The following is a 27830-nucleotide window of genomic DNA, read 5'->3' on the forward strand; positions in this document are numbered from 1 at the left end:
TTTAAAAGTTAGAGTTTGACCTAAGACTTTTGATATTGTGAAAGGAATCCCTTTTGCAATGAGCAGCACTGCATGAAAAGGACAATTTTGTTCTCTTACCGGAGTGAGAGCAGAATTGAGGTTTCTGCAATTTTTCTGTCCGCTGTAGCTTTGCTATAACACAGTCCCCCTGATGCTTCTGGTGATGATAAATAAATGTATTTATATGTTGTGCTCTTACATTCTCGGTACTGAGGAAACAGAACAATAACATTCTCTTGTCGATACAAGCACTGCCCTGGGAATTGACTAATTAACATAAAGCTCAGCCCTGCAGGGACATTTCCAGGTTTATTTCTTGCTGCCTCAGCAAACTTCAGGGTTTGGGCTGTTAACTACTTTCAGATGCTCTTTGTCTTTCAAGAAGGAAATAAAGAACATCCACATTGCTTTAGGCAAGTTAATGATTCTAAAGAACACTTACCTTTTTACCATATGCTTCATGGCAGATTAAAATCCTGAAGGAGCTAAGGATTATATACCCTGTACAGTCCTTTGGCACAAAAACATGCATTCTGAACTAAAAGCGAGTGGCTGAATTGACATTTACATTCATTGTTTTTCCAGACCTGCATGCTGAGAATGTTTGATTTTACTCAAAATAATACCAAAGCAGTGGTTTTGTGGATGCTTTGATTTCCAAGAATTTTTTAAGGTTAGGACAAGCAGTTTACAGTGGCTACCGAGAAAATTGGAGAAACTTGTGTAACCACTTCTGTAAAATTCAAAGGAAATCTGGCCTAATTTGCAAAGAGGAGATGTGCCTAAAATTTTGAGAAACTCATACTGCTTGTCTCTTGTGTGTAATCATATTTGTCTATGTGAAACATGTACTTTTCAATCACATTCTTTTCTTTGGACCACAAAGCAAAGGTTTCCTCCACACAGAAAAAATATATGAGAAAAGGAAAAAAATTCAAATTAAATGAAATCTGAATTTTACTGGTAAAGAAAATCTCATTGTTTTTATTAATTTCCCTAGATTTCTAGATTTGCTCTGCTCCGTGTACTGGTTTTTATTATTATTAATCTATTATTAATGGATGTCTGCCTATTGCTGCTATTTATGAATGAACAAAATCCCATTCAGCAGCTCATAGAAATCAACTGTAGAAAGCAAGAGTAGAAAGATTTTCTGACAGAGGATTGAAAGCTATTTGATAGGTCCTCAAGGGCTGCAGCTAAAAGGACTCAGAAGTTATATGTAAGTGAACACAGATACCTTCCATGTGTTTTGTAAAGCAGAAAAATAAGTGTATGTGCAAAGTGCACACTGGAGAAAGCCAGCACCTGAGTGCATGCAGATACATGCAGCACCCCGAGTTCTGTTTTGTACACAGGTTTGCTTGTTGGTGCATGAGCAGGCTGATTTGTGCAGGTACTTCAGGCATGACTATCAGAAGACTGGGTGTGTATATTACTGTGTGTGCCTATCAGAACAAGTCATTAAGGTTACCCAAGCACATCTCATTCTGGTGTATAGCTTTCACAAACTTTATCCCTCTGGTATGTTTGCCAGCCCTTTCATTTTTGCCACAATTTCAAACAAAATAGTGCAGTGTTTGCTGAAGATAGACAAAACTCTGAGAAAACAGGCACTGTTTCACTCTAAATCAATTATTCTGAAAAAGTTTAATTTGGGTCACTGGGGCTTTTAAGTTTCAAAATAGCAAAGTGGATTGAAGGGAACTTTAAATCAAACTAGGAGAATGTACAGAAAGCAGGATAGGGGAAAGTGAAATCTGATATGGAGCCAGAGGATAGCTGGGGCAATGTGGGCAGGTTGACACTTTAGAAAAGAAGAGAGACTCACTGTGGGAGATGAGTGACCACAGGGTGAGGAGTCAGAGGCAGAGAAAAGGAAAGATTGCTACAGCAGTATTTTGAAGAGGATGAGGCATGAAGTGAGAGTTTTGGGGTGATCACAAGAATGCCAGCCTTGTGCCCCTCTAGCACTTGGAACTTCACCAGGTGTCTGTGAAAGTCACTGAGGATCTTTATTTCCTCTTATGCCCATCCACTCGAGCAATGGCAATTTACTACTGCCACCATTTACTATTACAACTGCTGTGCTCCTTGCAGAGATCTGTGCCATAGATTTCAGTATTTCCAGCACTTCTGATTCTCTGTTCCAGCAAATGCATAGATGCCAAAAACATGCAAATGAAATCTTAGTATTCTTCTTTAGTTACATGTAATTAGATACTACTCTCTTTATCAACATAATAACTTTTGATTACTTTAGTCTGCCTTTAGTACATTGAAAAGCTTAAGGAAAGCTAGGCATAGCCAACTAGGTTTTATTTAACTTTTCCCTGGAGATTCTTCCCTATATGCAGTGACGGTGGCTGTCTGTCATACAACAGCAGCACGCTGAAACAGAGGGAACAGTGCATTTGGCCTTTATTGTCAGGAAGTGTCAGAAGTATAAATAGCCTAAATTTTGCTAGCTAGCTAAAATTCTCACACTGCAATCTTGTGCATCAGCATTCTTTTTCTACCACAGATGGTCATTTATGTAACATGGTTGGAAATTGTGGCTGTGTTCCACAGCAACAGGAAAATGGGATACATCTGCACCGTGTGGGGAAAAATACAAATGAAATAGAAGTATGCAAGCATTTAAATTACAGGGAAACAGGACTGCGATAAGCCCTGGACTACAGGAGCAGGAAGAGAGTGTCAGCCTCACCCATGCCCTGAAAAAATGGTCACATTCGTGGGCTACTCTATTGTACTGAGTGGAAGTTTGTTTATGTGGGACCTTCCTTCCCTCAGGACTTCCTCTGAGAGGAAATGTCGTCACTGTTCAGTAGGGGTCAATTGTTATGCATTCAAAACTCAGACATAAAATAGTATCATTGAATTCAACACAGTGGAAAGGAATAACTAAGATTTGTCCATTTACGTATTTAGAAACGTGCCACAGCTATTCTTGCTCACTAATGCTTTCAGAGAGCTGAGAAAAATCCTACAAGTGGAGTAGCTGGGATAATATTGTTTTAATGTATCCCAAACACACTACTCAGTATTTGACGAATCTCACTTTTTTCAGCCCTGCTATCTGTCTGTGGGGTTATCTGATGTGGGAATATGATTTAAATGGAAGAAGGCTAAAAAGACTGCAACTTTAAAACCAGAGTTGTGCTCTCATGGGAATACTCAGCCAAGTTGGTTCCGTGTCTTGAACCAAACTGCTCTGAATCTTAGTTGCTCTGGATGAGCACTTTTCTGAGGACATATTTGCAGTGGAGGTGTCCCTACAGTTTTACTTTTTGTATTGTGATGAAGCAGGAATATTGTTTGAGCTAAAAGGAGCTAATATTGGTGTTGTTTTGCCTTTGTCATTGTGTTGTCAGTCAAACAAAAGAACTCTTTGATGAACTTACAGATGGGGAATAGGCTGAGCTCTTGGAATGACAGAATAGCAGATGCTGGAAGAGCTCTCTGCAGATCACCTTATCCAACCTGGTTTAGGCAGGGTCAACTAAAGCAACTTGCCAAAAACATTGTCCACTTAGGTTTTGACTCCAAGCAGGGGAGACTCTACAACTTCTCTGAGCAGCATGCTCCAGTCATCTTGGTCACCTTCATGGTAAAAAAAAAAAGTTTTGCTCCTTAGTTTAAATGGAATTTTCTGCATTTTGGTTTGTGCTTTTTGATTGTCCAGGTGCTTTTGTCAAGCTTACGGTAACTGTGCTGTTTTTGCACCAGCCACAGCAGAAAGCAGACAGAGGCAGACTCACAAGTGTGGCTGGTAAGCCCTGGTCTGTTCCCCACTCACAAGATGTTGTTAGCAATTTTTCCCTCTTAGGTGATTAGACCTTTTCTCCAGACATAAGTGGGGTCACACTCTTGTATCCATTTTGCATTAGGGATGCCTGTGGGGTACCAGATAACAAAGGAATGTTGGGAACTGACGAGGATCCAGAGCAGTATCTGTCCAGAGAGGCACCACCACCATGAGCAGTGCTGAAGTCTCTTGACAGCCCGTCTCTTGAGCTGTCAGTGTCCATGAAGTCCTCTTCCCTGCTGCACACTCTAGACTAAAAGTAAATTGCCAATCCTCTCTCACACAGATTTTCCTGATGGTGCAGTAAAACAATCAGGGGAACAAGAAAATGTCCTTTAATCTTTCCAGTGGGAAACTTAAGAATTCTCCTCTAAAGAAAATCTGTAAAATACAGCATATCACAACATTACAAACTGGTGTCAACCTCTCTTTTAGATAAAGCACCATAATCTAGGAGCCGGGGACCTGATCCAACATGCTTAAACCAATTCCTCCCTCCTTCCCAGCTTCCTCTGCCTCCTTCCTCCTCTCCCTAGCCAAGTCGCATGATGGCAGTGCCCAGGTTTTCAGCGCAGGAACCAGCGGAGGGGCTTTCCTTTTCCTTTCCTTTTCCTTTCCTTTTCCTTTCCTTTTCCTTTCCTTTTCTTTTCCTTTCCTTTTCCTTCCCCCCCCCCCCCATCCGCTGGCCTTTCCGCCCGCCGGGCCCGGGCCGTCCCAGGCCACCAGGCCCATCTGAAAGAATGTCGCCTGTGAGGCAGAAATTCCCACCATGGGAATCGCGCCTCTGTGTCGCACAACAAAGGCCACCGCATTGTGTCCCTGTTAAGCGGGTGTTAAAATGCGCATATGTTGCCAGGGCTATAGCAGGCCAGGGCCCATTTAGGAAGCGGAGGTTTTTCCCGGCCGCTGGCTGCTCTGAATTCCCCATATTAGCACATTAGCGCACATGCGGCCGCCTTATCAGATTAGCTACACTTGTCACAGATTAGTTCACCCTGTGAAGGAACCGCAAAGGTACCTTTGACCGTTCATTCAAAAGAGCCAGAAAAGTTTTTTTTTCTTGTCTTCAACCATCAGAGTGCAAAGCGAATTAAAAGGAAAGTCTCTCTCCCTTTCTCTCTCTCTCCCCACCTCATTTTGGTAACAGGATAACTAAAGGATAGCTGCTACGGTGGACTACACACGGAGAGATATTAATGGACACCTAATATTCATCTAGAAAGTATTTATTTAACCCCTTAAAAACATTGATGTGTTTTCTTTCCTCACCGATGTCAATAGTCCTTTGAGAAATGACCTTTCTCAAGTTCAGAGTGGATATTTTAATGTTTTGCTTCTCTGTCTCCCCCTTCCCCTCCTTTTTCATTACAGTTAATTTGCAGCGTGGTTCAGTGGTCTCTATTCTGCAGATTAGGGATAGGGGAGAGGAAAAGACTTGCTAATGGCTCGTTACATTATTTTTTTAACCCATCTTGCTCTTTAAAATGTTTTGATAGCTGGTGAAACAAACAGTGACTCAAAATACCTTTGGTATGACTTGCAGTCTACACATGCATTAAGGCTGAGCCTAGAGAAGACAATAACGCCTTGGAAGTGCAGTGACAGCAGTGACACTCATCCCTGAATGAACTTGCCGTGAAGGAGGCCCAGAAAGCTACAAAAACATACAGCTGAAATTGCTGGCTAGCATTCACACCTTTGGCACACACAAAAAAAAAAAAAAAAAAAAAAATGTGGAAGGAAATTGTGGTGAGGAAGGAATGCAGCAATTCCTCACACCTCAGTGCTTTCTAGGCGAGGTGTTTCACGTCCTTGTGCCAGGTGTAGCGTTACTGAGCTCAGCTGGAGCTTGGCCACCGCTGCAGATGAGCTGTGCTGCCTGCATGTGGCAGAGGGGACAAACCCAAGACAAACAGACTGACTTTCCCTCTGTCATACATGTAGGCTGTGAGAGTAGACCTTCAATCACCACTCAGGGGTCTAGTGCAGAATTTTTTATCTAGGAAATGAAGAAGAAATCACAGACTAAACTGTGACTGTTTTTTTGGTTTGGTGTTTTTTTTTTTTTTTAACTTTGATTGCAGGTAACCAAACTGCATTATCACTAGTAGAACTTTAACTGCTAATTCTTTTTTCAACTTCTTCCACAAATACTGGAGCATAATCGACGATATTGTTTACTAGTCTGTTTCTTCACACAGGCTGAAACCTGGCTGGTTGCATGTGCTGTTTGTAAACAGCAGAAAGTACAATAGATCTTTTGTAAGGGTGCTAGCCTGTTACCAGAGGCTGGAGTCTCAGTGCTGCTGAGCAAACCTCCCAATAGTATGCCCTGAAGTGCATGCAATCATACTGTCCTAAGACCACAACTTTAGGGTCAGAGCTCTTCTTTTTGGTTCTGGGATCATTTGACAGCTAAATCTTAGTGGTCGCTCAATTTGTAGATTCTGTTGAAATGCAACAATATTTCTCCCATGGTAATTTTTTATTTTATTGTTTTCAAGTCATAGTGCCACCCCAATAAGGGAGGGGTGTGAAGCATATGGGAAACCATCCCTTGGAACCCTGTGTCAAGAAAACTTACAGCACTGATGAGCTCCAAGCTATAAACAACTCCAATTTATGATCTAGAGAGTGAGGCAACAGCAGTAACAGCAAAGCAGGGAGAAATATGGAGGAGAAATCAAACAGCTGGACCCTGATTTTGCATCTTTTTAGTTGTTGAAAATGTTCTCTATGTTAGAAAGTTACCAGAAGAGTTCATTGGGACATCTGATCCTTCTATTGTCAGGAAGGATGATAAAACCCTACATTATTAATTTCCTGTATTGTTCTCTGATACAAAGCATCAGTATTGTTATTTTTATACTTCCACATGCACCTAGTTCAGCATAGTAATTTCAAAATTCAATTGTGTTATATATAAATATATATGTGGTGTTAACTGATTTCTTCCACTTTTTAAATTTGGTTTTGAAATGGTGTGATATGAAAAGGAACATTGAAAATAGAATGCTAGTTGAAAATCTATTATTTCCCTGTCAGTCTAGGAATTCTTTCTATGTTTCTCAGTCTTTCAGTTTTTCAGTCTTCCACTGACGCCTTTCAAATGCACCTACTGTGACTCTATCTAGTTTATGGACTGCCTTGAGTCATTAATCTGAATTTAGCAAAGCCATTTTGTGGATGACCTTTCTGGTTTTATCCCAGAGCTAGAAAAACTGCAGAGCTAAAGGCCTAAATTAATCTCTTCCTCAAATAAGCACATAGGAGTCTGGGCCAGAGTATGAATCTTCTGTTTCCATTAGTTATTGTTATTGTGCCCTCCCAAGTGCCACCTGTTTTTCCAGTGTGAGTAAAGGGTCCCAGTTTGAGAGATCCTGTAGAATGTGAAAGTGCTGATTTTCACACACCCCTTAATTGAGTGTTGTCTGTAACAATGTGTTTTGGTGCTGATTATGTAAATTTGAGTATTTTTGAGAACCTTGATTCAAATCCACGCAATAATCTTCCATGCCCCCAGCCCAAAATTTAACCTCAGTCTATTAAATGTTTGATTTTGAGTCTAAATGATAAAACAATCTGTCTTGCTTGCCTTGAGCAACAGGGTCTAGGATCAAGACCTGTGGAATTTTATGTTTTGATTCATGTAGCTGGGTCCATGAAGCACTTTCCTAATAACTTTGTGTTTCTCCTCTCTCACAGCATCAAGCAATGTGGCAGCCTGGTCTATGAGTTACCAGTGCAGTCATGACATACAGCATGTGGGGTCAGAAAGCAGTAGGGAGGCAATGCCATGGGGGATGGAGATGCAGACCTACTGCTGGCTGTCACCCATGTGTGCTGGAAAAAGAGGAAAGCTTGCACAGCATGTTTCCTGGCAGGAGCTGAGCATCACTGCTCCCCTCCCAGCCCTGTCACCTACCCAGTCGCTTTTGTCACCTCAAGTGGTCTGGCTCATGGACAGAGAAGAAACTTAACATGACGCACAGCTTTGAGCCTTCAGTTCCTTGACACAGCTCTTAAAAGAAACTTCTTGGCTTTGGTCATTTTATGACATAGTCAAAAGAAACACACAATTTTATTTGAACTATCCGTGAACTTTTAAAAACTAACGTCTATCAAAATAGCAACAGCACATTATTGAATTTTATGAGTAGCCTTTACTTGTTTCAACAAGCATCTCCTTATTTTAACACACTGGATTAAACTCAGGCTTCATCAGACATGAATAGTAAATCAATTATTTTAAAGACAGGAGAGCTGCTTGGCTTACAAGTCTTTCCCATGCTGATGAACTCCTGTGAGCTGCATGGCTGCTGACCTGGTCTGGGAGCCTTGTTCTAATTGGGAATGTTGCTCATTGTGAGAGCCCCCTACGCAAATCCCGATGCTTGGTGTGTGGATTTGCATTCCAATGGTCTCTGCGCTCTGTAAGGGTGTGCAGGGCTGGTGTGCTGGCTCTCCAAGCACAATGGCAATTATGGATATGTGTCTCTGGGCCAACAATTATTTCCATGTGCTTGCTAAATGAGTGCAGGGAGAGAAGACTTTCCTGTTGTTTTGTCTCCATCGCTGTCTTTGGTGCTGTATTGCATTTTAATATAAACCTCCCCCCACAACTGCCTCACCCCAGCCCTGTTAGATACTTGGCCTGGCTTTCATTAAAACACTAGTGCATGAATAGCTGTAAGTTCAGGGCTGGAGGGCATCTTTGCTAAAGCTTGAATCTTTGGTAAATAACTTTCTGCACTTTTGGAAGTGTTAAAAGTAACTAAGCATCTAATGAAAGAGTAGCTGAATAACACAGAGTTAGTCAAACTACACCCACTAGTAGGGGTAAATAAATAGTAAATGTTTTTTTCAGTCATTATATATTTTTGGCAGCTCAGACTTCCTATCATGTGTGTGTAGGTTTGCAGGGCTAAAGAATATCATGCTAGTATACATTGCCCTCTCTAGCTATCAAAAGCAACAGGTTTGGTAGGATGAATTAGGCTTTGCCTTCAGTCCAAACAGGCTGGGCTACAAAAATGACAGTATCAGAGCAACAGCTGGCTTAGTCATACAATGCACTGCTATATAGTCAGCATTTCTTGTTTTCATTTCACTTTCCTTTGTTTTAGAGACAAAAAAGGAAGCCCTTGGGGGAAAAGACTTCCAAGTTTAGTGCTTGACCAAAGCTGCCTGACTCTGGCTTCAGCAGCCTTTATTGACTGAACTTGGACATTTGTTTCTCTCTGTGTAACATTGACACTGGCACCTCTGTCCTGCAACAGAACCAGTACCAAACAGGCCCTAGTGCAGGGCAACAAGCTTTCTCACACTGTCCTTCCAGCTGTTGAAGAGTCATCTGCCATGGACTATCCCTAGGGTTAATAGATAAATCTCTCTGTACAGTGATAAACATACAGTGTCTGCCCTTTGACTGCCCAATTATGTGTTACTCTGTGCTGTGTGGATTCTATTTTAGGAAATGGTTTGAGGCCACCAAACTGTTCTTCACATGGAAGCAAAAGCAGCTCTACTGTAATTTAAAATCCGTGGCCTGTACCAGGGGCTGATGGAGCTGTGCTGTGGATGGCAGTGGGGATGGGTTGGGTTCAGGCAATGGCAGCTCCTCTGTCAGGTGCCAGGTGTTTCTGCTTCCCCCACTCCTGCTCCACTGGGCTGTGCTGGCTGAGGGCAGCCCAGCTCCTGAGCCAGCTGTACCAAACATCTCATTTCAGTGCTCTGTTCTTATGGAGAAGGAGCAGTGACATCCTCATCAGGCATAATAATAAGTGAAGCACGAAGAAGCTGTAGTGAATAAAATACTCCCTGCATTTGCAGAGCAATTTAAAAATTATTGCTGCAAGGGACACTTTTCAGTTTAATATTACTGGCCCCAAATTAGACTGTATTGCTCTTGCTAAAAGGGCCATTTCTCTTTGCTTCAGTAATTTGAGGAAGGATCACATAAAAAAATCAGAAAAAAAGAAGAAAGAAATTAAGAATACACTAGATATTTTATCCAAGGTGCCTTGGTACTGCATATTGGTGATGTATGACTAAATACTTTTAAGTCTTCATCGCACTGTGCAGTTCTGCAGTCCTGCAGAGTATGATACACTGCCTTCTTTCTTTTGCTCTTTTTACTGAGCTATAAGGACAGCTGTATGTGTTCCTGAAGCAGCAAGTCAAATATTTTGCCTATAAGGTCACTTTTGTTATCACATATGGTGTTGTAAGGAAATTTCCAACTTAGTTTCAAAATAGCTTTGGCAGGGCACACAATTCAAGCCAAGAAAGTCTCCTCCTCCTTTTCCCAGCTTCTGTCAACACCAAGTCAAGGGTCGGCAACCTAAATCCAGCTCACATGTTGTTGGCTAGCTCATTTTTCTATTTATCCAGGGATAAAAACAGACTTTGCCACTAAGATAAAGGCCCTCCCTTCCTGCAGTGACTGAGGTCTAGAAAACATCTTCTCAGGTGCATCGCATAACCTAGACTTTTGCTTTCTGTGCTTGGGTCAGATGTGCGCCATATATTTCAGTTTAAAAAAACCAATACTCTCAACATGTCTGGTTTGTTCTTTTGACACAGTTTCTTAGCTGGATTTCACTTGTCAGCTGGAAAGGTCAAATAAATGATAAATCTTTATTGGGATCAACTGCACTGTGTTAAATACATACAGTGTAGTTCACCTTTTTGTAATAACCAGTCTATGTTTTTCTCAGCCTATATGTAATGTGTTTTGCCATAAGTATGTCCTTATAGGCTTTTTGTGTGTCTATGCAAAAAATAGAAACAGGGATACAAATTGTATTTTCTGTCTCATTTCCTGCCTTTGAAGAATCTCTGTGGACTGAAGGATCACTAATATTCAGGAACAGTCATATTCAGGATAGGTACCCATCATTACCCATATGGATCTGACTAACTGCAAGCAAGTCTTCATGCAAGAGGAGGCTCTTTTCCCCCCACTCATCAGGCAGCTGAATTTGGATATGAGTACTGGATCCAGGAGCCTTGAAGTTTCCTGCATCTGGTCAGGCTCAAACAGCTTCCTCTGGACTTTCAAAGACTGCTTGAAGATCTACCTTTTTTTTCCTCCCTAGACTTCAGTCATGTTACTGTTTCAGATGTTTTTACTTGGAGGGACAAGCTGTTCATTGATATGTAGGTCTTCTCTTTTCTTGTACCAACCAGCTGATTAATTTTACCCTGACACCTTCAATAGTGCAGCAGTTTTGTCAGATATGTAAGACTGAAACCATTCATACAGTGTCTCCTTTTCATTCACAACTGCTCAGCTAGAGGGACATAGAGACAAAGCCTAGTTCTCAGAGAAAGTGAGAATCAAAGTGATCAAGAGGTGCTCTGAATTTTTTAATTTGACAAATTACTGATAATGCAGGACAAAGAACACCACCGTGTTCTGTAAAAAATCAACTCTATAAAAATTGAAGTGCAGCAGCCAAACACTGAAAAAACCAGCTGAAACTGGATGCAAAAGGAAGGAGGTTTAGGAAGAGAAAAGACAGAAGGTGTTGAGGAAGATAATAGGTAGTGGCAGAGTTAATTTGTAAAACGCCATCTTTTTAAAAGGAAAAAAGCAAAAACAGGGGAGAAAAAAGGGAGAAAAAAAAAAGGAAGGGGGTTGCTATAGTGAGAGTAATCTTACAACCTAATGTGTGAGTGTTCTCAAAAGACTGGATGTTCCAGTTCAGTGAAGCAAGATGGCCCCCTGCAGTATTGTTAGCCCCCTCACAAAAAAAATTCCTCTTCATCTAGAAGCATCACTGTACAAAACACTAACAGAACTGCTGTGGTTTACCATTAGTTTCACTCAAAACACCAGGTAAACATTCTTTGCATTAAAACAACAGTCAGAAATAGAAGTCCTCAGTTACCAGCTTTGCTCCCACTGATTCCGAATGCCTTCCTCTGTGAGACAGAAAAAAAGTTGGGTTTAGAGTATTATCTCAGAACCCCCAGAAAACAAAACTCCTTTCTCAAACTCATGTGGTAAAGATTGTGATAGGATAATAGTAAAGACTGAAAAGAAAATCTTGCTGGAGTTGTGAAGCCAGGCAAGAAGTAAAACTTCATGAATGAGAAGGTAAACTTCAGAAAAATAGCATTGTCCTCTACATGCATTTGGAGTAGGAATATTGATGTGTATTTTGTGCATGAGGAGCTTTTTATTTCTCCCATCCTATTGCATTTCTCTGACAGTGAGAATGAGACAGGCTGCCTTTTTGAAAATAAGTTTTTATAATGTATTGGTATATTGGCAACACTTGGGCTCTCAGGTTTTCACATGCTTTTCACTGACACAACAAATCACCATAAATTCTGTGCTTTGTGACAGAACAACAATTCCATGCTCTAGCATTTGTACATATTGTGGAGTTGTACTAAATATTAATTGTGGCTGATAAAATACAGCAAAATGCAGAACTTAGTTTATTTAGCAGTTATGCAGGAATATGCTGTTAGCATCCCTCTGAATACATGAGGCTTCTTGGGCTGCCATCTGCAACTTAAAGCATCATCCAGGTCACACATTGCAAAAGCTGGGAAAAGGAGAGGAGAACCAGACAAAAGGAGAATCAAATATTTTCTTAGCAGTTAAATACAGCAGTTCATAAGGTTCATGAAGTCAAGCAAATTCCTCTCCTAGTCCTGTTTTCTCTCCCCTTCCCCTGCTTTGTATATCTCCATGATTTCTGTCACTATTATTTGCAAGACAGTAACACTCTGCCCAGTGCTTGACAGAGAATGGGCCAGAAGTAAAATTGTTAGAAGAGAAGCCTGTCTTATAGTAATTCTAATTCAGGCTTTGGCTGGTTCCAACCTAACTCAGGAAATCAAAAATGGACTTGGGAAATCTGAATGATGGTAAAATTTTGTAAAAATTAATTTCTCTGCCTTCCAATGCTGAACTTAACACATCACTCACAAAAACCCACCCAAGCTCTAAGGAATCAGTGTTGTGAGGTCTGTGTGGCCTTCTACAGACTGCTTTGGTGTGAGAGCTTGGATTGTTTTTGACCCTGTGACACTGAATGGCCAAGAGCTTCCATGCAAGGACAATGGTGCTGTTAGTGCCCATTACTAAAAGCCTTCTTGTTTCTTTCAACTGCTCTCAGGCCTCCTAAACAATGAAAGAAATCCATACATCATTAATAAGGAGATTTAATTTAAATTCTGCTCTAAGAGATTTCTCAGATATTCCCCTCAATTTTTTTTAAGTGAAAATTGTTGGAGTCTGATGTAAGGCAGAACCTTAATGTAGAGAAGTGCTGGGCCTCATTTAGAAATGCCTGGAAACTAGTGGGAATTAGAGCAAACTGGAAAGCAGTACTGGCACACCAGTGAGCAGCTCCCATGGAATGAAATCTTGCTGAGCATGGGGATATGTCAGCTAGTAAAAAAAAAGTCTTCCCAATAAGTAATCTCTTGTGAGCCAAGGCATTTTATTACTTTTACATTTCTAATGATGGTAACTTTATTTTTATTGTGACTGCATGTAATCAGTATTTCTAACAGCCATTTGTCACTCAAAATGGCCTAATTTTCATTAGAAAAGGGAATTGCTAAATTCTGAGTGAAGTTGATGTGAAACAAAATGGAACAGGATAGCCCATATTCACTTTTGTAGTGAAAGGTTGTTAATATACACATCAATATTTTTTCTTTTAATCATGAACACTCAGCACAATTAAAAATCAGTCAGTACAAAACAATCAGGGCTGTTTGTCACATGAAAATTATGTGAGTTGACTTTGCCTCAGCTCTATCTCTCCTGTCAGTGGAACCTATCACATGAGGAATGAATTCTGATTAGGGATTTCAGAAGGTTTTACTCTGTTGTCACTTTGGATTTGAAACCATTCTTCATTTTGGTATTTTTAAGAACGTAAATTACAACACAGGATTTCACAGCAACTTCTAAGTTGGACTGTATTGCCTGAGAGATTGGTTTATATTGCTAAATCAATCCATCTGCCAGAACAAGGCCAGAAATTACTAATGATGCCTTCACTGTATATATATAATGTCTTTAAATGTTGAAAACAGATTTTAGTGCATGTGTAACCCAGAATGAGCTAGCATACTAATGATTAGGTGGAAAACAACACTTGTATCATGCTCATTTTTCACAGGTTTCAACAATCATGGTCAGTTTCTCTTTGGGTGTGTTTTGGTTACCTATGAGATTGTTTCTCTGTCATATGTGTCCATGTATGTATCTATCTATGCACACACACACAAAATATATATAAATGTATTTAGAGAGAGAAAACTTGGAAAAGAAATTTATCTGCTAATGCTATTAAATTTAATTGAATGTTTTGGGATTAGCTATTCTGTAGTTAAGCTACACTACCTCAGAGCTGAATTTATATTTTGGCAGATAGAAATTTTGTCATGTAAACTGGATTCTCAGTCTACATACAGTCCTCGTACAGCTCATGCAATGCTCTTTTTAAGTTGGGTGAATCAAACTTACTCATTAAAAAGTTATAGATATAAATATAGATACAGTTTTAAATAAATTGATGAAGAAAATAAGAAAAAAATCAAATATATTACAAATAGCTCCTCAGGTCTGCTCACTGTGTACTATGGCCTCTAAAGAAGGTAGCTGCAAAAAAAATTCAGAGACTTCTTTAAGGTGTATTCTTTTATCCAAGGCACCCCGATCTCCGCAAAATTGAGCAGGGTCTTATCAAAGATGTTATATTCACTTTAATGATTCTTACATTCTTTGGCAGGTGCTCCTAACATGACACAGCCTCAGCATTGGTGGAAACCTCTGTTTTGTGAGGATTCTGGCAGTCATCTCTATGTCAAGTTTTCAAACCGTACCTGGTAAATACATGATTGCTTTACAGAGCAGTGAAATGTGATTTCTCTCCCATAAATATTTAGGCAGCAATACCGAATATCAGTTTAAAACAGGAAACTAAAGATTGTTTTTTGGGGTTTAATTTGTTTTAAAAACTTAGGATAGGAAAAAGTATATATGCTTCTGAGGATGAAATAATTCCTTGGAATTTGGGTACGTTGACATTAGCATTTCTGTGTGGGTCAGTGCTGTGCTTTTAAGGACTCCCTTGCTTGTTGCCAGCTACCATGTGCTGGTTCACATCAGAGGCACCACAAACTGGATTCTTTTAGGATGTCATTAAGCCAGGAGATGCAAATATAATACACTCCAAGCCACCAACTGGCAAATCAATTCACACTCGAATATTCCTTTGAATGCGTAAATAAGTTCATGTTGAGCATGTACAAGTCCTTTCTATGTTTGTTTTTACAAATATTTGAACAACTGTGCCTCATTAACTAGAACAGTACCAGAGCCTCCATCACAAACTCACTTGAATGAATATGCATGAAATCACCATTAGTTTTGCATTTAGAGTAATTATTCTGTACACATATTTAACCAGAAAACGGACAGCAAAGAAATCACTCATCTCATTTCCTTGAGCTCAAGTGAGAAAGGTATTTCAGACCTGATTTTCTGCTGCTTTGCATCTTCTATGTTTCTGCAAAATGAGTGTGAAAGATTATCCATTCTGTTTTGGAAACATTTCACAACAATGAACAATGCTGTTTCAGTAAGTAGTTATGGTATTCATCTGTCTGTATCTAATTCTTGCTTATGCTTAGAATGTAAACTTTTGAGAACAGGGACATACCATACTGGTACCATGCCGTGCAGAGTGGGATCTTGTTTAGTGTCTGGAACTCCTGTGCACTCTTGCAGTATTGCAGGGCAGTTTTGCAATGCTCAAGATGTGAGAGATTCAGTTATCTCACATTTTGAATGTTGTACGTTATAGAGGATATTTGTAATCAAACTGTATGTTCATGTAAGGGTCAAGAGAATTCCGTCAGTTGAGCAAAGGTCAATCAGAGATCTTAATTCCATGAGCAGAAAGAAAGGCAAAATATACTGAGTAAGACAGGAGTTGGGAATTATTACCTATGCTCTTGTAAATACATATAAGGCGACATTATGATCATGTCATACCATGACCAAAAATGGAGATTTTAGTATGGGAAACAATATTTTCTGCTCTGTCCCTTCCTCCTCTCCTTCTCCAGCCCTATGGCTTTGTTCTTTGCCATTCAGTGTTTTGGTTCAAGTTAATTAAAGATTCCTGTTGCAGCCTCCTGGAGTGAAATTCTGGCAGTATGCCCAGAGCTGCCATAGTCATATGTAAGCAGCCCCTCCAGTGAGCTCCAAAATGTCTCTAAGAAACTATACAAAGAGGAAGAAAGAAACTGAATCCAGATGGAATGGGAAATCAGATATTTCTTCCATTTGTGTTGAAATCTGTGAAGACTGCCCCATAGGTTGAAAGAGAAGACAGTTCACATACTCTGCAGTCTCAGGGAAAAGCATGTTTTCTCCCCACCCCTCCACCCTCCATTGAAGAGGAATCTGTGAGAAAGCTTACAGTGAGACTGCAAAATCAGTAATGCAAAACATGTTTTCCCAACTCTGCTTTACCCTGCTAGCTATAGAAAGGTGTAGGATAGACCTGTCAGGGGAACACAAAAAACAAAACAAAGGAATCAAAAGAGTGACTCAGGCAGACAAAGACTGTTCCTAATGGCAGGGTTATGAGAGAATTTGATATCCAAACCAACATTTTGACATGCAATTCATAGTGAAAAGAGGACTTAAGGCATTTTAAATGCCCAACAGGAGAATAAACATGTCTAACACACTGAGCAATAACCACATCCTGAACTGCTTGTTGTTAAAAGGCACATTAAAAAGATTACAAAAATGCATAGTATAAAGCCATTTCTTGGATCTCACATGCATAACAAAAATCAGAAATATCCCAGGAGGAGCGCAGACATGGCACATTTTGTGTTTGTGAGTCTTTGTCAACTTCAGTGCTTGGTTCTTAAAACGTAGCACTGCACTTGGTTGGTAGTTACTGAGTTACTGGATTAACAGCAGTAACATTAGAAATCAAAAGTGTGGATATTTGCAAATGTGCTTTATACATAAATTAGAGTTTGCTTCATGGCAGGTTTCTTTTCATTAGGGATATTCTGGAATTTGGTGGGGAAAAGGAATAAAACTTGGATCTATCTGCAGCATTGCTTTGTTTCTCTAAGCATTTTATTTTACTATCAACAATGTTAATTTTTTGCTCTCTGATGGCCTGTTTAATTTTTCAGGGTTTTTGTTGCTCACGGGTGGGAGGTACATGAAGACTAAACTTTGCCCAGGGCCATTAAGGGAAGAAAGTGTTAACAGTTGATTTCTATGTCAAAGGACTAATTTTTAATTTTCGTATACCTGGGCAGAGTGATTGCTTGGCAGAGAGAACAACCTGTTGCAACTCAAGAGATACCCATTTGAGGTGTAGACTTTGGGCAGAGGTTATGATTCAAGGTTTTAGCTGACAATTTAGTGCAATACTTCAGGTGAAATGAACCTGATAATTGCAGTGCAAATTTCCCCAAGTAACAGGTTGACTGAAATAGCTCTGGTACCCTGTGACTAATTGGATGTTTTTGTTTTGTTACCATATTTTTTTTTCCTTAAGAATCAAAAATGGTCGAAAACCCTGTCCAGGTGAAAGGGGTAGTGGACGTGTGCTGATATGCATGTTTCTTGCCCTTTCAAACCTTTGAAGCCAGGCTGAGGTCAGATTACTCAAGCAGAACAGCTCTGTTGACAAACATGTGGTCTTCAAACAACAATCCCAGTATGAGAGGTGCTGCTAATTTAAAATAACAGAGGGGAAGGGAGGAAAAAAAAAGTAAAAAGAAAAAAAAATAGAGGGAAAACCAGCACCAGTCCACACGAAATCCAATCCAACTGCCACCTTCCCTGCTAGCCTCCCTTTGTGAGCCTGCCTTCCCCACCGCGTGGATCAGCTATGGTTGGGGTTAAATGGGTAGCTTTTGTCTCCTCACAATGGCTGAGAGTGACAGGTTGAGCTAAATGATTTACTGGTGGAGATGATTTGAAGGACAGAGCCAGGCAGCCTTGGGAACACACGCACAAGAAAAGGACAGTAGCGAATCAGCCTCTCCTCCCCCTCCCGCTTTCATGGTTTTGACTGAAAGATCACAGAGTGAGACTCTGACAGACACAAGGACCATTGAGAAGCTATTTTTATTACTTATCTATGGCAGCCTTGCTTTGCTGAGAACAGACCTAAGGTTAATTAACCTTACTTTTTTTCTTTTTTCCCTCCCTCCCTCTTTTTTTTTTTTTTTTTTTAAAAGTTGTTGTTTTTTGCATTGGGTATGTGAGCCAGTAAGTTGGCAGGGTCACATGCCATGGGCAAAGGGAAAGTCTCTGTGTGAGATTTGAGCACAAGAAAGCTCAACAAACTCGTCCCTAGCCAAAACAAAGCTTTCCACAGAGCAAGGCAGTGCAGCAGGGCCGTGGCAGAGGCAGCTGCTCGGAGCGGAGCCGTCCCAGCTGTTGTCAATTGGAATGTGCTAGAAGCAGAGCTCCCCCCGCCCTGCTACGCTGCTCTGGGGCAGCGGTACCCAGCGCTAATATGGATCCCAGATTGTTTCCTGAGCACCGTTTGATCTGGCTGTGTGGGCAGGAATGAACTCGCTTGCTGGGACGCGGGACGCACCGGAGCGCTCATTTGCCCGTCTTCCCCAAGCGCAGGCCTGGCACGCAGGGACACCGTGGCAAGCTGGCCATGGGCCTCAGCTCTGCCTCAGGACTCGTCTCTGTCTGGGGACTTCAAGAAACACAGCTGAGGCAGGGAAGGGGTGCCGCACAGAGCAGCTGGGAAGCCCTGTTGGCCACCATGCTCCCCAGCCCCTCTCCAGGGCACTGGTGGATCCTGCGTGTGGCTGGCCCAAGCAGCCCAGGCACCACCAGCAGAGAGCTCACCCTGCTCCATGCACCAGCACTCTGCTGGCTCAGCAGAACTCACTCCAAGGCAGCAGGCAGAACAGGACCTGGCCTGTAAAGGGCAGCAGAGGTGGCCACACTCCAGCCTCCCAGTTAGGGTGTGAGACGCTCCCTTCAGCAGTTTCACTCTTTTGAGCGAATTTGAGAGGAAAACTGTAAACTTTTCTCAGTAAGAAAAGGAGCTGTGCAGACAGTTGCTGTGAATTAGTCTGAAAAGAGCCAGAAGGCAGTCCATAGAAGACCTGAAGGTTGGGTTTATGGAGAAATCAGAACTCATAAGAGATGTATTACTCTAAAGTGGCGGTGCTCTCTTTCTATTCCATATTTCATTTGCTGTATGATTTGTGAGCTATTCCTCAAGTGCAGTGGAATAATACATCCTGTCTCAGGTTATAACCTACAATTGTCATGTCAATATTCAGTTCTGAGAGATAGCTTGAAACAGCAAAAATTCTACAAGTACTACCACAAAAAAAAAAAAAAAAAAGAAAAGTAATTTTACTAGTGCCTACCACCTAATGGCATCCCAGACCCTGTGAATCACATCTTGTGAATGTGCATCAAAGCTCTATTACAATATATTCAGCTATATCTCAGATATCTTAACTAGTTAAGGAAGATGTTTGAACAGTAAGACCCACTGTGTGCAATAAGACATAACTTTTTTTTGGCTAGCTTCAAATTGTATTCTCATTTTCATAATAACTTTGATGAAAACTTGTGGTTATTCAAAAGAAAAAATATGAATATGGGAGCATCATGGCAAAGCAGCATTTCCTATCAGAAAACTTGTAAGATATGACTTAGTAGAAAAATGGAAGGATCTGTAAAATGGGGAATTTGGAGAACAGAAATGTTTAGTCTCTTGTACTGTAGAGTTGCAGGACTGTGCAGTCGCAGTGTGCTGTCACATGGTGTGTTTCTAATGGTCCCTTGAATACACAGTTGCAAACAAACACCTCTGTTTTAAAATATAAAAAGCAAAACAAACTAAATCTAAAGATATAAGAAGAAACTATGGTTTTTTTTTATTCTGTGAAAGACAGCAGTGTTTGCTAAAGATAAAACAACTCTAAAAAAAGCTTACCCAACAGGCTTCCAAATATGGATTTGCCACTGTAGAGATTGTGGAAGGTGCAAATAGAAGAAAGAAACTTTCTCTTCCATTTACTTCCAGCCATAATCACTGTCACTGTCCCAGCGTGCATGAGAAGTGTTGGGATTGCTTCCTTCCTGAAATCCCAGAAGAGAAAGTGTACTTTAGTACATGCTGAGTACTACAAGGAATAGGTTTAGTAAGTGTTATTCTTGATTGGCTCTGTACTAACAGATCTTTCCATTCTAATTTGCATCTGTTTCTTTTATGGTTGATTTTCTGATTCTTTTCCAAGCCTTTCTCTCTTTCAATTTCTGCCTCCCCAGTGATGCTGCTATAAACATCACCTTCTCCAGAGCTGTGTACACAGTACTCTTGTAGGACATACAAGGGACATATCATCCTTTGTATGTTGAGCCCTGCTTTAAAAAGTGCCTCCCATAAGTGGTGAAGTTTATAGAGCGCTTTAAAAATTAAAGGAAAAAGCATCTTATATATTGCATAGGATGAAAGAGTCGATTTGAAGCTCAAGAGTGACCCTTCTAAAGCCAGGGCTGACAATAACAATGACGTTTGCTCAAAGTTAGAAGTGTCATTTACATTTGGTCCTCACCTTACTCTTTATTGTGCATGAAATTAGCATAAAATTCCTCCTTTTTAAGCGTTTATTAGGGTTAATATATCCCGTCCCTTCTTGTTCTGTGATTTTTCTCCTTACCCTCACTTTTGTTTCCTGCTGTTCTGTCTTTCACCTGCCTTTTCTCTGACTCCTTTACATTTCCTTGTCTCATAATCCTCATGAGTCACTCCAGATGCAGTAGGGTTTAGAATTTACAGGATTTAAGATATTTGGCTTTGAAGGTAAAGAGGAGAAAACTATATAAGGGTGGGAAAGGATGCAAGGGCTCCATTTGATTCCTTATTATCATGCTCTGCCAGTAGAATCACAGTTCTGCTGCCTCTTTCCTGTTTTTCTGTGTCTGAGCATTCATGCTTTGGATAGCCCGGCCCGAGTTACTGGATATCATCTACTGGCTAAGAGAAATATGGAATGGGACAGAGTTGAGTCAGCCAAAGGGGGAGCTAAATGGAGTACCCACATTCAGGGGGCAGAGGACAGTGTAGGCTGCCTGGTCTCTGTACTGCAGCTGCCACCAAACAGCTGGGCAACAGAGTCCCCTCCAGCCACTTGGCACTCTCCAGTGGCACTGGGTGGCCTCTGATGCTGACATGGGACATGTGGGTTGGTCTGTTCATTCCAGCAGGGCACAACCCTGGAGCACAGCTTGGAGCCAGCACTTAGTTCTTGGGGAACACCAGCCACTTAGTTTCTTCCCATGCTCAACAATTAATTCCTTCTAGCAGACCTTTCAAAAGCCTTTCTTTACATTACAATTCTTCCATTGCTTGCTAAGAGCTTACGTCACATCACAAGACCAAAAAGCACAGTGTGGCTTAGTGTAACTTGACCCTGATCTGGCATTTCTTTGTGATGTGTCATGTCAGAAATGTAAAGAAAACAACATTGTCCCTTTCCTATTAGTGTGGGCAGCAGTGGCCACTACAGGTTGCCTTTACCTTCTGCCTGGAAGATGTATGTGGTTTAAAAGACTAACAAGGATTCTGTGCTGGAAGTAGGAGAAATCGTGTTTATGAAGCTTTACATACATTTTGGAGAGCTGAATGTCAGCTCAGCAGCAAGTGTGCTCTGAGTTAGTGCTGCTGGGGTGGTTGCAGAGAAGCTGGCACTTGCAATTCCTGTGACTTGAGAGCAAAAAGTGATAAAGGATACTATGATCAAGTACAGTTTTGTAATGTCTGTAGATTTTATTTTTTGGCCTATTTAATTTCAAGTCCTTTCAAATAAGCATTTTCTGAAATGGATTTGAGACAGCTAGAAAAGGCTGAAATCACCCTTAAAAATGGGATGAGTAAGAAATTTTAGAGCATCCTAGGCCTTGTAATAAATTTCCTCCTTGTACTGAGCCTTGTACTAAGCTAGAGTGGCAAACAGGACCTGTTACAGCCTGGACCCAGGCCTGATAACATTACAAGGATTAATATCTGCATTAGTTTTTTCATGTCTGTGCAGGAAATTATAATCCTGACTCCCATTGCAGAGTGTGCTGACCTGTTGTTGCTTACTGTGAGTAGTCTGTCTTTTATGTCCTCAGAGCTACAGCCTGTTTGCATTGAAATATCACACTCTCAAGAGCCTTGCTGCTCCCCCTGAAAGGATGAAAAGTGCTTCTTGTTTTTAAAAAGAAGACTTATAACTTTATTACCTTGGGGATGGTGAGCATGCAGCCCTGATTTAAAAGGCTTAGTGATAGTAGGAATTGAGGATAGTTTGCAGACAGAGGATTCTAGGGGAGCCTCAAGTGTTCAACTTCCAGTCCTGCTAGAAAGCTGTTGAGTGACCTTGAGCAACTCCCCAATGCTGCAGCTCCATTTTTCCTTTGATTTTTAAATTTGTTTAACCTTTTCTGTAGCACCTTGTGGTATAAGTCCTGATGTCATCTTGGTTGTTAGATACTGGTACAGTTTAAAAGGAGTACAAAAGTGGAGATTCTGAGTTTCCATGTTTTTGCAGGGATGAAATATTCTCATACTGTATAGGGTTAGCAGTTCTCCAGACAAAATACTTTTGGAGAAGAGATTATGCTCTTTATCACAGTCTTGTCTTCTCATCCATACTTTTTCAGTAAGTTCAGCTGAATCAAAGTACGAAAGTCAGATCCCAGCTTAGGATAGAATTATTAATTGAAATGTCCTCCTTCCACTGATGATTTTTTTCTCTATGGTGAAAAAAATGAGACCTTTCAGAGTGTGATATATTGCAAAAGACATTTTAATGGATGGGCTGTTGTAATTTTGAGTCTAATGTCTAATGAAAACTATGTGCTTTATTTTGCAGATCTTTTTTCTATAAAAGGGGGAAAATCCCCAAAAAACTACAGAGCTCCCTGCCCCCCTCCCCCAATCCTTTATACATAAATGTATAAGATGATAGAAAATAAAAAAAAATCCAAAAGCATCTGCAAAATGTCTTGTGAGTACAGTGTATATAAAAAAGAGGTACTTCTAATTTAATTTACAAGATTTAAATTTTATTTCATTAATTTAAGAATGTTTTCCTCAAAATTTTGCTTCAATTAATTGTATCATTAAGTGTAAGAGGCATCTCAAATATCTGAAATGTTTTCCTCTGTAGGCAAGGTTATGTGGGTCTGGCTTTTGACCTTGGAGAAAGGAGGCACTGTGTGGCTAAACTTATTTAATAGGATGTTCAGTGAACATTAGAGATCTACTTTAACAAAAGGTGAGTGGTACCCCAGAAGTGCTATTTCTGTCAGCTCACTGTAAAGGCAGAATATGTGGTTAATCCAGATTTAGACAGTACCATTGCAGGTGGCTGTGTTTGATCAGCTGTATTGATCAAAATACTTGTACAGGAGCTTCGGAAAATAAATGCAAGAGATGTGTGCAACGTTAAATGGAGGTTTGGTTCAAAAGCCCATTAGTATCTAGTACCTCTAATATCTCTGAAAATGCCTTAATCTTCCTTAAGTCAGCCAAAGTAGAAATGTAGATTTGTTAATGTTATTTTCTACCTGATTTCTTCTTGTGGGCCTTTGTCTCCCTTAGGCACAGAGCCCTGTTCCTGCTTAACTCTCTTGTGAGTGTATGAACCACATGGATGGGCACATCCATGTGTGCATGTGTGCAGGGGCAGCACTGCCTGAAACCTCCTCAGGACTGGGCACAGAATTCATTTCTTGTGCTCCATGGATGGGGATGCAAGAAGGGTTCGAGGTCAGGCCAGAACAGGAGGGGGTCTGGTGACAAGCAGGAAGGGAAATGGGTTCTCTTTCTGTTCTCAAGTGTAGGTAAAGGTGCAGCCTCATGGCCCCCTCAGTGCCTTCAACCTCTCTCTCTGGGTCTGGATGTGCATGTCCATGGGCTCCCTAAGTGTGGCCATACAGGTATTTATGGCCTCTCTGTTACCCTTGGGATTGGTAAGGATATTATACCTTTTTTTTTCTTTTTATACTGAATGATTTTGACATTGAGTTTTTTTTCCTGTATCAGTAGATGTAATATTAAAAATTAGGCTGTCCACTGAGATGTCTGTGATGATGACCATACACACTCATGTCTAAATTCTGACATGGCTAATGAGGCTGTGCAATTCTGCACTGGCTGTATATTATTCAGGGTTACCTGGTCATTAAAGACTCCTAAGTTGCCCTTTTTGACTGCAGAATTCCCAGGATCTCCCAGACTGCCTGCAGTGGAATCTACTGAAAGTTAACAACCATTTACATTATTCTGGCTTTCACTTTTCCAGCTGTACTGAAATATTTTCTGAGTGACTGTGCTATAAAGCCCTATGATCTATTTTAGCCATATTACCAGAGGCAATTTTTAAAAAAACTGCACTGCCAACCATGAAAGTCCCTCTTGAGTTACATCAAGAGTATCAACAGCTTATGAATGAGCACCTTTCAGTTAACATTACTAGAGCTAATATGTAAACAGTAGGTTAGATTATTCCTAATGGGCTTAGAATATATTTCAATTATTAAATATTCAATTATATAGGACAGAAGACTACAATTATCCGAAGACTATTTACAGTTATCCAACAGTTCATTTTTAGGAAACCTGCCCCCCAGTTAGAAGTAAAATGTTTTTTCTATATTTTTTAAATGTTAAAGAATGAGGGTGACAAAGTAGGCTGAAGAACTCCAGGCTGTGCCCTTCCCTGCACAGTTTGAACTCTCCTTGTATTTATCTGAAGCAGATGTTCCAGGCAGGATGCACGTTGCAGCCAGAGGTGAGGAGGGAGGTGTACAGGACTTGAATACATTTCACTACAGCTCCCACATCCTGTTTACACATAGCTGCTGGCCTGAGAACAACGTAGGGAATAAAAAAAGGAAGGTGGAGGGGGGTGTGATAGGAAGGAATGGCTGATGGGAGCCGTGATACCAACACTGCTGCTGGGTGTGCACGTTGAGAGTGCCAGAGATTTGTGGTTCCCTTTGCATTGGCCTTTGCCAGCAACATTTTCTCCATGACTTTGGCAGGCATTGATAGACATGCTGTCTTCAGTCATAGGGGAGAGAAAAGGAAGAGGGGGAGCAATTAGTTGGGGGAAAAAATGAAAATAAAAGGGCAGCTCACCTGCAGAGAAACAATACTTACTCTCATATTCAGCAATGCTGCTCAGACTCTAGAAAAAACACAGCTGGAATTCACTGAACCAACTTTTCTGTCTCATTAAAATCTTGGACTGATTTTTAATAGTAGAAAGGCACTTACTGAATCACTGGTGGGCAATGAGAAATACTAGGAAAGCTAAGGCCCATTTAAACAGTCAGCCTGCTGAAGGATGGATTTTTTCAGGCTGGATACTTACTGGCAATTTGATTTCTACACACACAGAGCAGAGAAGGGCCTACTTTTCTGTGCACTGGAAATGCACTTTCATCTTATATTTCCCTTTCAACTCATTGCACCTATTCCAAATCATCCCCATAAATTCCTGTCTAATGCTAGGGAGAGGAGGAAGATATGTACATACATACTCTGATTTTTCTTTTTTTGGTTGGTTGGAGTGTTTTTTGTTTGGTTGCTTTTTTAAATTTTTTAAAAATATTTCTTAAACTGGATCAATAAGGTAGCAGCTTTTCATAGCCAAAGATTCATAAAACTGCTAATGACAAAATTCACAGGAAGCAAAATGGAAGAAGCAGTTTTTCTAGGTTGTTTTCCAGGAGGTTCATAATATGGTCTGGGAACGCTATGTATCTGTTAGGTGTCCCTGTAATATCATATTCTGCAGAGACTGACTTTCTATCTACATGGTCATGCACACATACAGATGGGGTATTTTGAAGAAAATGTACTTTCCTATGCTTGAAAGCTATGAATTTAACATTAAACATCACAGATCAGCTGATGTCCCATCAGTCAATACAAACCAACATACAGTGCAAGGCAATATAAAAGAAGCTCAACATTTACAAAAAAATGAAAATCTATATTTTAATAGGCTATTATAATCTATTTATTTTATCTCCTACCCATTAGAATATTTAATACTAAATTCACAGCATAAAATTTTCTGTTCTCTCAGTTCAGAACATGTTAACTTTACTATTACCTTTTTATTTTTTTTTAAGAAAGGAACCATCTTGATGCTCAGGGCTCCTCATTTTTACACATCATGTTCCAGCAGGAGACAAACTCCTAAAGCATGTGCTAAGATAAGCTACATTTCCCCAGATGCCTTGCTTTCCTTTACCCTATTATATTTGGATTATTTTTTATCCAAGAAACTACCATGGTATTAGATTTTGGTTTTCTTATTTCAAATCATCTAAAAGACCAGAAATTTGGGATCAAATTTAAAGATAGAAAAAAATTTAAATTCTGATTATTCTCAAGCCCTTTCTCTAAGCTTCAATCTATTTAGCACTTGAAACTCAATCTTCAGATAAGGAACACCAGTCAATCTCTTTGTTGCTTCCATTTGTTTTTGTACAGCACAGCCTATCGAGTTCCTTTTTCCATGAAATAGCTGTAACTAAAAGAGATGAATTAAGATCTTACTGTACTATTACTTGTAATCCCAGCTCACATTTACACAGCTTTGTAATTGCTATGTTTTTAAAAGCTTTTCAAGCTGTATATGAAAAAGGTATTACATCAGTGCTAAAAAAGCACCCATCTTAGGGTCAGGCAGAGGCTGCATGAAAAGTGTTTAATTTTGTGTTGCAAAAAGGGTTAGAATAGGGTGAAGTACTGTAATTGGAAATAGAGACAGACACTGTTTGAGGAAGAAGGCTATTTTATCTATCTCAATATTTTCCATTTCCCTATATTTTTTAGCATTTCATTAGGGAATCTGGTCTTTTGCAGCAGTTTTCTGGAGGTGTCTTCTACCTTCCAACATGAAACTTATTAAAGTAAATGAAAATTAAAAAGCCATCAAGGGAAAAGTGCCACTGTGGTTACTGGTAGACAAACAGCAATGTGCCATTTTCTGGCTTAAGCCTTTGGCCTCCAGTCTGAGCATGTGTTTGCAGCCTTGGGAGTTCCTATTGCCACTTGGAAATATTCTCAGGATGGTGCCTACAACAAAGACCTTGGGAACACAAGATCATATCAAAGATGTGTAGCAAATGGAGAATGAACCTTGTATTAATGGTATAATGCTAAGAGACCATGTCATAGCACAGGTCTGAGTTTTAAACCAGGCTCCACTTCTGTTCATCTTTTACTGGCATTTCCAAACAGGGTAGAGGTTATTTAAGACAACAGAGCCAAAGACATGACAGACAGCACTCTACTAGTAAAAAAGAAACTCAGCTACTCAGCATGAATATCAGGAAGGACGTTTTCCAATTGTGTCCAGCAACTGAATATCCAAAGCAATACTCCTTATTTGAAACGAAATAATGAATCAAAGCAACATCAGAATGTAGCATGTGTGGTCTGCATACAAAAATTATTTTTGTATAATTTGTTCATGATAAATAGAGAAGATAATGATGGCAAGATACCAATATTTCTTGTTTTTTCTCACTTCTGCATTGCATGCCCAGAGGTCCTAGTTTACAAAGTAGAAGTGGAAAGAATTTCAGAATTGGCTTCTAACAATTGCTGTTACCATTTTTATCCTTATCTATTTATACTTTAATCATGCACAGTGGTCAGGAGTGGTACCTGACTGTGCTGACAGTTTTATGATATATGAGATGACACACTTTTTGTTCCAAGAACTCTGTTGTCCCGTGGCTCCAATAGGCACTAAAAAGCTTCAATAATCACTCTATCTTTTTCATTTTGTGAAAGATTTTTGATCTTCAGTAAACTCTGTTGTGTTTTGAATGGTAGTAAAGAACCCTAATATTCATATATATATATAAGGATATATTTTAATTTGTGTATTAATTATCTTGCTTCACCTGTGCGTT

Source organism: Agelaius phoeniceus, chromosome 3 (assembly GCF_051311805.1).
Source record: "Agelaius phoeniceus isolate bAgePho1 chromosome 3, bAgePho1.hap1, whole genome shotgun sequence".
In the NCBI taxonomy this organism is placed as follows: Eukaryota; Metazoa; Chordata; class Aves; order Passeriformes; family Icteridae; genus Agelaius; species Agelaius phoeniceus.